At 47.4% G+C, this 13,591-nt stretch overlaps 1 protein-coding gene across 4 annotated transcripts in view; it reads left to right on the top strand.

The window, feature by feature from the left end:
* TRAK1 (trafficking kinesin protein 1) overlaps positions 1-13,591 on the top strand; it is a 104,699-nt gene that overhangs the window by 15,729 nt on the left and 75,379 nt on the right. For all 4 annotated transcript variants that reach the window (XM_079932981.1, XM_079932979.1, XM_079932980.1 and 1 more), the window contains exon 2: positions 10,765-10,959. The gene's annotated coding sequence lies outside the window, so the exon portion shown is untranslated. The remainder of the gene's footprint in view (positions 1-10,764; positions 10,960-13,591) is intronic.

The following is a 13,591-nucleotide window of genomic DNA, read 5'->3' as shown; positions in this document are numbered from 1 at the left end:
ATAGCTCTAAGGGTAAATGGTGGGCTTCCCTGGTGGCGCAGTGGTTGAGAGTCCGCCTGCCGATGCAGGGGACATGGGTTCGTGCCCCGGTCCGGGAAGATCCCACACGCCGCGGAGCGGCTGGGCCCGTGAGCCATTGCCGCGGAGCCTATGCGTCCGGAGCCTGTGCTCCGCAACGGGAGAGGCCACAGCAGTGAGAGGCCCGCGTATCGCAAAACAAACAAAAAGGTAAATGGTGATGGTAACTCATAGCTGGAGGCCACCCTGCCTAGTGCCTGCCACCCTCCATTCCCAGCACTTGGAGGAAACTCAGCCCTAAATCACTAGGGAAAAGAAAAAAGAATCTGGTGACACATATTCTATAAAACAAAAGACAGGTAACTAACAGAACCTCGAGAGTAGAACCACCAGGAGGCAGGACAAAAGTAAGATCAGTCACGTCTGACATTTGAAGACAAAGTCTCTGAATGGGTCAAAAGTAAAGCTTTAGCGATGTGCTATGTTTTAGGAAGTCTCAAAGCAAAGTACTCAAGAGAGTGGAAGTTGGGAGGAGGAGGAGAATTTAGAGAAAAGAGAGTTACGCGGAGGAATTATTTAATCAGTGCCACCAGAGGGCCAGAGGCAGCGTGGGTGGTGGCTGTGGCCAATGGGTCCAGACTCTGTGTGAGAAAGCCAGGTCTAGTACTTACCGCGTGATGTGGGTCCAGTTACTTAACCTCTGTGCCTTAGTTTCCCCTTCTGTAAAGTGGGGATGATAATAGTCTCCACTCTTAGGGCTGTTGGGAAGTTTAAATGAGTCAGTGGAGATAAATGCTTGGAGATGGTAGCATCCATAAACATTTGCCATTATTATTGCTGTTGTTCGTTATCATTATAAAAAGTACAGCTGGATCCCTATATAACTCCTTCAAACCCAATAAAATCCAGGTGATTCAAGGATAGAATGTTAAGAAGGAAGCCATAGAGGTGCTAGAAGTAAATATTGCTGGATATTTTAGTAATCTTGAGATAGGGAAGGCCATCCAGGGGCTAGGATTACAAAGGAAATGATCAAGGGGAGATTAAGAGGTACAAACTTGCAGTTGCAAAACAAATGATTTACGGTATGAAATGTACAGTGTGGGAAGTATAGTCAGTAGTTTTGTAGTATCTTTGGTTGGTGACAGACTGTGACTAGACCTATCCTAGTGATCATTTTGAAATATATAGAAATATTGAATTACTATGTTGTGTGTAACAGGAACTAACATAGTGTTGTAGGTCAGTTGTACTTCAGAAACAAACAAGCAAAAACTCATAGAAACAGAGATCACATTTGTGGTTACCAAAGGGGGGGATGGGTGCTTCGGGGGAGGGAGCGCTGGATGAAGGCTGTCAAAAGGTACAAACTTCCAGTTATAAGATAAATAAGTACTAGGGGTGTAATGTACAACGTGATAAATATAATTAACTCTGTTGTTATATATGGAAGTTGTTGAGAGTAAATCCTAAGAGTTTTCATCACACGGAAACAATTTTTTCTCTCTTTAATTTTGTATCTATATGAGGTGATGAATGTTGCCTAAACTTATTGTGATAATCATTTCATGATGTGTGTAAGTCAAATCAGTATGCTGTCCACCTTAAACTTAATACAGTGCTGTAAGTCAATTATATCTCAGTAAAACTGGTGGAAAAAAATTTGACTGCACAAAAATTAAACTTTATACAGGCATTCTTGCTGTAGCACAATATATTTGCTTCTGAAAAACTTTGTGTTCTACAAAATGGGACACTAAAAAGAACAGGAGTTATGTGACTTTGTAACCAGAACCAACAAAAACCGTACATTGGGAGATAACATGAGTAGAGTGGTCATCTTTTATTTATTTTTAAAAAATAATGGTAAAACATACATAACATAAAGTTTACCATTTTCGCCTTTCTTTTTTGGGCTGTGTTGGGTCTTTTGCTGCGCGCAGGCTTTCTCTAGTTGAGGCGAGCGGGGGCTACTCTTCACTGCGGTGCGCGGGCTTCTCATTGCGGTGGCTTCTCTCGTTGTGGAGCACGGGCCCTAGGCGCGCGGGCTTCAGTAGTTGTGGCTCGCGGGCTCTAGAGCACAGGCTCGGTAGTTGTGGCGCACGGGCTTAGCTGCTCCGAGGCATGCGGGATCTTCCCGGACCAGGGCTCGAACCCAGGTCCCTTACATTGGCAGGTGGATTCTTAACCACTGCACCACCAGGGAAGCCCGATTTTAGCCATTTTTAAGTGTACACTTCACCTTGTTGTGAACACATCACCTCTGTAAATCTCCAGAACGTCATCATCTTCCCCAGATGCAACTGCACCCATTAAACACAGATTCCTCTTCCCCGCTCCTCCAGCCCCTGGCAGCCACCTTTCTGCGTTCCGTCTCTGAATTTGATTCCTCTGACGGCCCCCACAGGAGGATTCAGAGTGTCTGTCCTTTTGTGACTGGCTTGTTTCACTTGGTGTAACGTCCTCAAGGTCCATCCATATCGTAGCTTATGTCAGAATTTCCTTCCTTTGTAAGGCTGAATAATATTCCATTGTACATATCTACCACATTTTGTTATCTGTTCACCCACTAAAGGACCCTTGGGTTGCTTCTACCTTCTGGCTATTGTGATAATGCTACTATGAACCCAGTGTACAAATATCTGGTCACGTCCCTGCTTTTACTTCTTTTGGGTATATACCTGGAAGCGGAATTGCTGGATCATAGGGTAATTCTGTTTAACTTTTCAAGGAACCTGGTTGTGCATGTTTTTAACTTTATCAGGTATGTACTATAAACACACTTACGTATTTTGCCCTTCAGATGTTCTGGATTCCGCTCTCATTTTTAATCCCATATGGGAGATTACTTGTTTGAGGGTCATGGCAGAATTTTGGTTCTCCAAACATGCTGTCAAACCGTTTACTGCAAGTGTCGTTCCAATCTCCACCAGCTCCATCTGGCTAAACACTAATTCAGCTGTGAGCACATTAATTACAATCACACTGACACTGGCTATTTTCATGTAAATATTTTCGCCTGGTAATTTAATAATTATAAGATATATAATACGTACGCTTTTAAGAGAAATTATCAAGAAAACTGGAAAACCAAAGTATTTTTTTCTATTTATTTCCTAGTAAAACAAATTCAAATGAATATTAATCCACCCCACCCCACCCCATTTTTTGAGCATTTTCCTGCAGGTTTAACTCAAAATTAACACATTAATTTTTCCTTTTAAAATAAAATTTCTGTGCAGTTCTAGCTTTATGTCTTAGTGTTAGAATCAATCTATCTTGTAATGTGGTATCGTCTGCTTTTGTAGATTTCTGTGCCAAGCCCCTTGGAGTCACTATTTCTGCAAAACACTGCCATCAGTTTGACATCCGGGGGCCTCCATAGCAGGGTTCTTCTGACTTTGCTTTGTCCCGCCTCTTCCTGCCCTCTGGTTGCACAACACGCTGGCGAGTCTGAGTGGACGGGGCCACGTTCAGTTGCACGAGGCGGCACCTCAGCCTTGTGTTGGAGACCCTGCTCGTGAAGGCAGCCGCTGGGCGGCTCGGCCATCTCCGTTTGTGCTGCTGTCATGGGGAGCTGGTGTCGTGTGTGATCAAGCCACTGCTCAGAACCTGACACCCCATCTGTGTGGAACTGAACCGGGGTCATTGTTTATCCTTTTTCTTAGAAAGAGTCACTTCGGGTGGCAGGTAAGGCCACGGCCCTTCCAGCGTCAGGTTTTGTTTCTCCCTCTGAATCCCGATTACCTTGGCCTCTCTGCTTCCATGCGAATGTCTCTGGAGACACTGGTTACTGCTCACAGCGAGGCATCAAGGAAGAGGAGAGAAATCTTGTCCCCGTCATGTCCTTGTGGGGCTGGAATGTGAGCAGGAGGTAGTGTGTCGGGAGGTGAACTCAGGATGGTGGGGACAGGAAGGCATCGGGAGACCCGGCGTCCAGTGCCAACACTGCTCAGCCACGAGACCTCGCCCAGGTCCCCGCACCTCTGGCAGGGCCTCAGTGTCCCCTTCTGTAAGTGGCAGGGCTGGGAGAGGCTGGCTTGGGTGTGAGCTCACGCCAGCCCTGGGGAGGGGTCTGAGAAGTCTCGGGTGGAAGTGGGGAGAGTGCAGGTGCGTGGGAGGGACGCGCGAGGGGACCACGTTGCCCTTTTAGACCGTTTGAACGTTGAGCCACAGGCCTTATTTATCAGTTTTTTTTAAAGAAAGCAAATTTAGTTAATGGAAATCACAAGGGGCTGTCAACGCTCAAATGTTGATGGGCGAGATCCCCCTGGAGAACTTGACGTAAAAGCCAGCTCCTGGATCCCACCCTCATAGATCCTGGCACAGAAGGTCTGCGGTAGAAGCAAAGGAGCATATAAAGAGCCCATTACAGAAGTGCTGTCTGCCCCGGGGCACCATCACCCCAGGCTCAGTTCTCGGGAGGGTCCCCCAGTTCTGCTGAAATGCCCACAAACGAGTGAAGGGAGGAGAAATGCTTCCTTGCAGGTTCCTTCCCTAGGTGATCCTCTCAAGGGGCCGCAGAGAGTAGCAGCGAGTCGTGTGTGGATTAGAGTTGGGGGGACGGTGTTGGGGGGCAGGGGTGCGTGTGCAGTGGGCTCAGTCCCTTCCTAGTGGAATGACTTGGGCTCCTCGCGTAACCTTTGGGACCATGGTTTCCTGGTTTGTAAATGTGTTCCTGCCCTTCACCCTGCTCTGCCTGCTGGTTTGTGAGAGGAAGTGAAATGCAGGAATAGATACAAGTGGTTTGTATCGTTCAGCAAAATGTTTATTGAGCATTTTACTGGTTACCAGGCAAGGTGCTGGGTAAACAGTGGAGAATGTCAGCCTGCGGGGTGGTCCTGCCGCTTCCTGAGGCTCCTGGTGCGGGGGGCCATGCAGCGGACCGTGCCTCGGTCTCACGTCTGTTACTGGCTGCTGTGTGACGTTCAGCCACCTCCTCAGCCTCTCTGAGTGCAGCCCTCTTCTATTAAATGACGTGGTTGAGCCAGTGATTTCTAGTTCTAAAGGTCCCTTTGTAGTTGGTGAAATCACAACTTTTGTGGTATTCTGGAGAATAATTACTAACACTGAGTTCCCCGACGAAGCTTAGGTGAGGCTCTTAACTATGTGACCCCATGATAGAGAAGAATTTTCCAGAAGGACGTCTGGCAGATACCAGTTGCAAAGTATCAGGTGTGTCCCTGGCACCAGTATGGCCTGTGTGTGAGTCTCTGAGCCCATGCCCTTTAATCCTAGTAACTCCAGAAAAAGGCGTTGTTTCCAAGTCTGTACAGAATGATTTGCAGGCGGCTGAGTAGGTGAGCTGCCTCGTCTTGTGAAGACTTTAAAACATGGCTATGGGTTTGCAGTCACTGCCAAGGTTAATGGGTAATGACAGGGGCTTAGGACCCTAGCCAGAAGTTCTTCAAGCGCGGGCTGGGGTCACGTTCTTTGCTTGTCACCTTTAGTGCAGTCTGGAACCTTCTCCCAAGGCCCAGAGTTAGACACCAGGATGGGAAACCCCGGCGTGCAAACCGGAGGCACATGTGTTTAATTTGACCTCAGGTATTTACAGAATTCCCAACTAGCGTCCAACATTTAAAAATCAGGGAATCTTATGTAGAAATACAGATCCCCGCCTTCTCAGAAGAAATCGGCATATCCAGGTGCTATGGGCCCCCCTCGGTGGAGGTGGGGTGTGCTGGGAGTGGCGGCCACCCCCAGACACAGCCTGGTGGCTCAGAGACACTTTGGGTAGAAAAAGAGCTTTTCTGCAACCTGATGCCTTTGTTCTACAGATGGAGAGACAAAGTCCCAGATAAACCAAGACGTGACTTGCGGGTGACATGGCGAAGTTGGGGGCAGGGCCAGGGCTGGGAGCCCATTCTCGGAACTCCTGGAGCCGCTCTTGCTGCATCCAGGGCCTCAGGCACTTGCCAGCAGGTGGCAGTCGTGGTGCTGGCTGGCCTGCCTCAGGGTCTGGCTTTCCTCCTTCCTCCTTTCCTGTGCCCTTCTGTTCCTCTCTTACTTTGATTTTGCCAGATTTTGCCCTTCTGTTCCTCTCTTACTTTGATTTTGCCAGATTTTCTCTGGCCAAGCTTTTCCCCTTTGTCCAGCACTGCACTCTCTCCCTCCTTTTATCCTCGCCTCTCCCCCTGCTGTTTTTCCTAGGATCTCCGGAGCCTGGGGGAGTGTTCAGGATACTGTCCTCCTCTCCCTTGCAGCTCTCTGTTCTCCTGGGCCCAGCGCCCTCAGCTCCTGTGTACAGGCAGAAGGCCCAGAAACCCCAGTGGAGCTACCCCCCCGCCCATCTGGAGGTGGCCACCACTCAGAGCCTATAACTGTGTGGTCCTAGATATGCTGGCTTTTTCCAACAGGCTAGGGATCTGTATTTCTGCATGAGATTCTCTGATTTTTAAACGTTGGACACTAATTTAGAGCTGCAGTCTCTGCTGTAAAGTGTATGCATCATCTGGGGCGCCTGGCACGTTTCATGAACCTGGCGTGTCACCTTTGCATCAGTGCAAATGCTTAGATGGAGGGGTCCCCTTCAAGCCCCGTCTGGGGGTTATGGATCTAGCCCAAGTCAGGTGGAGAGTGGACATAGCTGGACCTACAGCCCCAGACCCTAAGGGCCCTCTCCCACCTCCCACAGCCCTCAGTGAAGCCGCCATCCTTGGACAGGAGGACCCGCTTCAAACCTTACGCCTTGGAGAAAGCTAACAAGGGTTATAGCTCTGAAGAGGTGAAAAGAGGTCTTACATTCTGCTCCCAGGGCGGTGCTATAAGAATGCTGGACATTGGGTTGGATTTGCGTTTGCTGAGTGGTTGAGGCGACATTCACTTCCCCGTGGGGACTTTCCTCTGTGCTGGACGGAGATACTGAGCGAGACTTGAAAAGACATGGACACTAGATGGCTCCACCTCCCCCATGCTAAAGGCTGGGTGTTTGTCCGACTAGGCTTGCCACCCGTTGCTGATTCTTCCTCCCTTTTTCCCATCATTCATCCAGCGCTTACGGAGCACTTCCTGTTGCCCAGCGTGATGCTGAGGGCTGGGTTAGATGTTAAGGGGTAATTCAGAGCTCCTCCCCAGGGACTCTCTGTTAGAAAACGCATGTCACATTGTAGTGAAATAATCTCTGTACTAAACACATAGCCAGAGGGGAGAGGTCAAGGGAAGCTTGAAATATGGGGTGAATGTGAGTGATATTTTGCGATGGAGTTTGCTGGCAGGGAAGGGCATTCCAGACAGCGAGAACAGCTGGTGTCCAAACCAAGGTCTGTGCAAAAATGTGTTTGGAGGATGGCAAAAAGTTGGTGTGGCTTCACTGAAGGGATACTTGAGAAGTGGCTTTAATAAGGTAGACGTGTATTTCTTTCTCTCTTAAAAGTCCAAGTGGTAGATGGCCCAGGAGTGCTGCCCCTGCCTGCTTGTCCGAGGCACCCAGGTTTGCTCTGGTAACCCCCTAGGTGCTGCCTTTACTTATACAGTTGAAGGCGGCTCCTCCAGCACCACCCCATCTCTGCATTTCGACAGTTGGATAGGGTCTGACTCGGAAGTTCTGTTTACATCCTGTTAACCAGGCAGATGGACTGACCTTACTGCAAGGAAAGGTGGAAAATGTAGTTTTTAGCTGCGTGGCCACGTGCCCAGCCACACCTTCGGGGTGACTTTACCGAAAGAAAGAAGCAGAAATTGGATATCGGGAAGCAGTCAGTAGACTTTGTCTTGGGAAAGTGCGGCTGAATCATGAAGCACTTTATAGGGAGCTGGGAGGTTTTTAAAGCAGGGCAATACTGTGATTTTAAAAGTGTTTTTCACAGATGGAGCCGGCATCCATGGGGCTGTTGTAATTGGAGAAGGGGAGGATGCTGAGCCTAAGTCCACCCGACTTGCCTGGGTGAGCCTGGCCTTCGATGGTTTGCCAGGCTGGGGGTCGGTGGGTTCCGGGCTGCTGTTGCTGTCGATCTGCCAGAAGCCATGGACCTTTCGGGGCCTGGGTTCACTCAGGAGGTGGATGCCCTTCATTTGAGACTTAACCCGAGACTCCATGGTATAGCTTGTTAATAGTGTGAGCTGGAGCAGTGGAGAAATGATGACCGTAGACAGCATTCAAAGGTTCCTTTCCTCCAGGTGAGGCCAGCAGTGCCCTTTCACGCACTGAGCTTGAGTAAGCGCCAGGGGTGGGGGTGGGTTGGCAGACAAGCTACTTCAGTTCTTGTCTCTACTTCCTACGCTCTGGAAGGAAAAATCATCCAGACACCTCCCTGATTTGTCAGTGTGTCTAGTTGGACACCTCTACCATACTTAGGAAATCTGTACCTGTTGAGAACGAAAACTTCCCGTTGAGAATAGCCTGGGAATCCCCCAGCATTTCTAGTGCTCTCGCCTGGGAGACGGGCAGCAGATGGCAGAGGGAAGGGCACAGCTCACAGTCAGACGGCTGAGGCTTCTCGTACACAACCTACCACTTATTTAGCCAGGTGACCTTGCCCTACAAGATATTCCACAGCTCCTGTGAATCAGCTTCCTCACCTATCAGTCAGAGCAAATATTAGCTACGTCACGGGTTGCCGGGAGGGTCAGAGAATGCACTGAAGGCTCCTGGCTTGGTACTTGGCACGGTGAAAGCCTTCTGGGGGAATTCTCAAAGGCTCTCATATTATGTTTACCCAACCTCAGGCCTCAGATGTGTCTTCTCCATGTGGCAGAGGTGGTGTCCCGCTCCACAGGGGGTCCTTGGGGCCCCTAGCCCTGCAGCCAGGGTCCAGGAAAGCTCCCTGGGCAGTCTTTATAATCGTCTCCTAATTCTCTGGGCCTGCCACACAGCTGAAAACTTGTTGACGTTTACATGGCGGGTCACATTACGGAAAAATCAAACATTCAGAGTTTTTTAAAAAGGCTTTTTGACACAGCCTCACCTTTGGATACTTGATCTCACTGGTCATCAAACACTTTAAGGAAAACGATACCTCTCGGGCACAAGGACCCACACTGTAAATATGTTGACCTTCAGCCCTGGGAACCTGGAAGGACAGGGGAGTCTCAGCGTTTGAGCAGCTGCCAGTGTGCTCACAAGTAACACGGTGTTCTTAGAAGGGATTTTATTTTTATTTTTTGGAGTCCGTTGCCTTTCCCACCACCAAATGGCAGTGACACCAGAAGCTTCTAGCCTGTCGTGTGGGAGCGTCACGCAGGAATGTGTTGGTACCCTGCCCGTTCTCCTAGGGACAGGCTGGCGTGGGCTTTTGTGGAGCAGATCTATGGTTAGCCAAGAGATGCCATCGTTTGGGTGTCATTCCTCCTTGACCCTGTATCCCCTCAGCCAGATGCTCGTCATTTTATGGTTGTGAGGCCTCACCTCGAGATGAGCTTTGTGGGAACTTACTCCCCACTCGACTGTGAGACGAGGAAGTACTTCCTTAGTTAGGAGCTCAGCTGGAGCCTTTTGGAGGGTGTTTTGTCGTTGGTGGGAGATGATAAAGAGATATGAGACATCTTCTGCCTTGAGGTTGGGCTGCTGGCCCTGACCGAGGGGAGGGCATCTCTCTGTTCTCCGCAGACCTTTGCAGAGTGTCTGAGCAGCTCCAGCCTGGTGGGGGCTGGCTGAAATGCCAAGTGCGCTGGCTGTGACATTTCCCACATGAGACAGAGAATCCTGAGCGTTCACATGTCCCCCTCCAGTCCCCAGAGCTCCAAGTAAAATTTGAGATGTCTTTACTTTCCACTTATAACTCTTTCCACAAGCACTTGAAAAGCCATGTGGACTTCCTGAGTCGAAATGTCCTGCAGTGAAGCTTTATATGTTGAGTCAAGCAAGAATGGTTAGCGTGGAGTGGTAGGAGGTTTGGGGGGGGGGGGGCGGCTAGCAGGTGCTTTCCCTGGGCTCCTGCCCCAGAAGGGGGGAAGTTGGCCGCTGAACGCTCTCTTTACCTGTGATTCCATAATTTTTTTGGCCGCCGTGCAGCCTTCTTATTAAATACGAAGGAGATGGGGATTTTGGTAAGTCTCTGGCATAGCCCTTCTTCTGGGCAAAGGTGTCCACATTCTTCCTGAGGAAGACAGGTTAATACTGCCTGGTATGCTCAAAACACCATTCTGTCGGGGGAGAGGTGGTATTCGAGCTGTGCCTTGACGGAGGGGCACTTGTTGGTTTAATGGCTGGAAGCCCCATGAGGATACAAGCATTGCAAAGGCAGGACCATGACTGTTGCATTTTGCATCGTGTCTCCTGTGACTGTGGGACTCAGGATGTAGTTGGATGGTGATGGATGGATGGATCGGTGGATGGAAGGAAATGCAGGAGGATGAACAGGTGAATGAATGAAGTAAACAAAGGCAAAATCTTATCTCTGTGGAGACACGGTTTGAATAGTGGCAGGAAGAAGTTTGGCATATTGGTGAAATTATAACTGGTTTGGCTTAATTGTAGAGTCATTGAGAGAATGGCCAGAGAAAGGGTTGGAAAGAAAGACTTAGCCCAAATGGTGAAAGCACAAGAAATTTGGCTTTACATCACAGAAAGTGGGCAGCTAAACAAGCAGGAACTATTTCAGGTAGGTCTGGCAGTAAGCATGCATAACTCCTAGTTTCAAGAGTAGAATTTAAATTGGAAAAGGATCTCTGATGTGGCCTCATCTGGCCTCTCTGTGCTGCGGGTAAGTAGCCAAGACACTGGCTGTAGGCCCCAGGGTTAGGCCACCAGCAGCGGCGGGGCCACCACCAGGTCGGGCTTTCATCTCTCCATCTTGTCCCCTCCAGACGTGTGCAACAGCACTGACCTTCCGGAAGTTGAGATCATCAGCCTGCTGGAGGAGCAGCTGCCCCATTACAAGCTAAGAGCTGACACCATCTACGGTTATGACCACGACGACTGGCTTCATACCCCCCTCATTTCTCCAGATGCCAACATTGACCTCACGACCGAGCAGATTGAGGAGACGCTGAAGTACTTCCGTGAGTGATTCCCCTTTCTTGTGATGCCCTGTCCTCCTTAGCCATGGCCGCACGTGAGCGCTTGTCCTGGCCGCTGCATCTTGCAGCCTGCCATCTGTGGAAAGTACTTGAAGAAATGCGGCTGTGGGATTTAGCCCCATAAAAGGCCTTGACTTTGAGTCTTCTGGATAGAAATGTCAGAGTAGTGGGGACAAGGATGAGTTTTCATTTAAACCAGCTTTCTCTTAACCATATTGAAGAATAGAAAATGCTCCCACGTTCGCAGGGCAGAAATGGAGTCACAGATATGGGGAACAAACGTATGGACACCAAGGGGGGAAAGCGGGACGGGGGCGGGCAGTGGTGGGATGAATTGGGAGATTGGGATTTACATATATACACTAATATGTATAAGATAGATAACTAATAAGAACCTGCTGTATAAAAATAAATAAATAAAATTCCAAAAACTAACTAAATAAAAGTTTACTAACAACAACAAAAAAAAAGATGGAAAAAAAAAAAAAGAAAATGCTCCCAGGGACTTCCCTAGCCAGGGCCAAAAAAAAAAATGCTCCCGTTTCCTTCCATGTAAATCCTTAGAAACTTGTGTTGGAGAGGAGCTTGTCTGCATTTAAAACCCAAGGTATTGGGAATCTCTAGGCTGCTCAGTGTTTATAGGACATAGCCTGACATATCAAGGCTGCTGATTTCTGTGTGAAAGCCCACTGAGCTGGTTATTCAGGAGAGGCAAAATGTTGCTGCAGCAGCAAACTGGTCCTGCCGTGGGCTGCAGAGCTGACACCTGTTAGGGTGAGCAGTACACTAGGTGGGGCTTCTTTCAGTGTGTTTGTGATGACAAGGATGTGAAACTTGATTTTGCAGGTTGGAAAAATATACGATAATTAAAAAAATTCACACCAGTGATATTGCTTTTTTTGTTTTTAGATTGAGGTCTAGTTGATTTACAACATACCAATGATATCTCTGATGTTCACTCAAGATGTAATTTTGATGTAATTTTTCTCTTTAGAAATTCACGGCAGCCCTGTGAGATTGGGAAGACCAGTTCTCTTTTGTTTTGACCCTCCTGACTTAAAATTCAAGTTAATTTGAACCTAGTCTAAATTAGTGATGTCACTTTGAAAGTGACATCATTTACATATCCATGTATCATTGTGTCACCTTTAAAAAAAAAAAAGAGTACAGCAGTCCTGCTTCTACTTCGAGATAACTTGGTTCAAAACCGACTTATTCAAAATAAATAAATAAATAAAGTGGGGGAAAAAACCCCAGCGTTTTGTGCATCTGTAAAGTTTTCTGTAATTATTTTTGCTAATACAAACCAATCTCCAATATTCTTGAATTTGTGAAGTCATTAATAATAAACAAGTCGAACTTGCAAGTTTCTTCTTTAGCATGTATCTGGGCTATTTTCACATTTTTCTCTATTAGATATTAGTAAGGAAGGAATTTTGTTTAAATTGGCCTGTGTTTCTATACTTCATGCAAACCCTACAGTCTGTTTGTGAGCACTGCAGACGGTCAGTTTTGATAGGAGTAAAAATAGAATAGTCTACACCAGGGCAGAGATGAAGCACATTAGACTTGAACTAATGGTCAAGTTGACGCTTCAGAACTTCCAGTGTATCTTGTAGCCTAGAGGAGGCTCATTACAAGTCACTTTTGTTTACTCACGGTATCTGTATGCCCAGGGACATGTGGTATTGTGTGGAAAACCGCGTCCTGGGTGACCTCCCTGGTAGGTTTCGTATTTGGTTTCTCCAGACTGCTTCACAGTAGAATTCACAGCAGAGTTATTTTTCCAGAAATCCCTGTGTGTTACTTACTCTTCCTTAACAGACCCTCCTATGATCCTGCAGGACTCCGCTTGGCCATTTCTGCTGAGGGAGGCTGCCGGGTCCCTCATACACACACTGATTAATCACTTACATTCACAGTATGATTGGAACACCACCCAAGGATAATACTTCACTGTTGTCAGAGACCTTTCATATGAATTGGCTCATCTCATCCGTGTAAAATGTCTACAGTTTGGGCCAGGCTGATTTTATTATCAAAGAAATTGAGGTGTGGAGGGCTCGTAGTATTTATTCCGTAGCACTGATCTATAGCTTCTAACATCCTTTTAACAGTATACTTGAACAGACATTGTGGCTTGTTATTATTTGTTTGTTTGTTTTGCTTCTAGTGATATATTTAAAGGAGAGAGAGAAAAAAAATCCTGCTGGATTTGGCAGTGCATAACACAAATTATAATAAAATTAGAAAACCAAAATAAACATTGAGCAGAGATTCCGAAAGTTCTTAGAGCATGGTTGCCTTCAAGTCTAACCTTAATTCTGTATTTTCTTCTGTGGTACGTGCGCTTAGAGCAAAGTAGGTATTTGCTAAATATCAATTAAATGAATGATCAAGCGTTAACTCTTAACTTAAATACAGCGCCCTCTAGAGCAGGGCTTTCAAACTGAGGTCCTGGGACCCCCAAAGGGTCTGTAGAGAGAAATTGGAGTTCTGTTAACTTGTAAAGGAAAAAAAATTACATCCTTAATTTCATAAACTTCTAACTGAAATGCAGCACTTACTTTCATTGTGAACATAGACAAAACAAAGCACAGTGGTATTACCAGGG

This window comes from Stenella coeruleoalba, assembly GCF_951394435.1.
Source record: "Stenella coeruleoalba genome assembly, chromosome: 10".
NCBI lineage: Eukaryota > Metazoa > Chordata > Mammalia > Artiodactyla > Delphinidae > Stenella > Stenella coeruleoalba.
The sequence above is the reverse complement of the archived record's forward strand: the minus strand, read 5'-3'. Positions and strand labels throughout refer to the sequence as shown.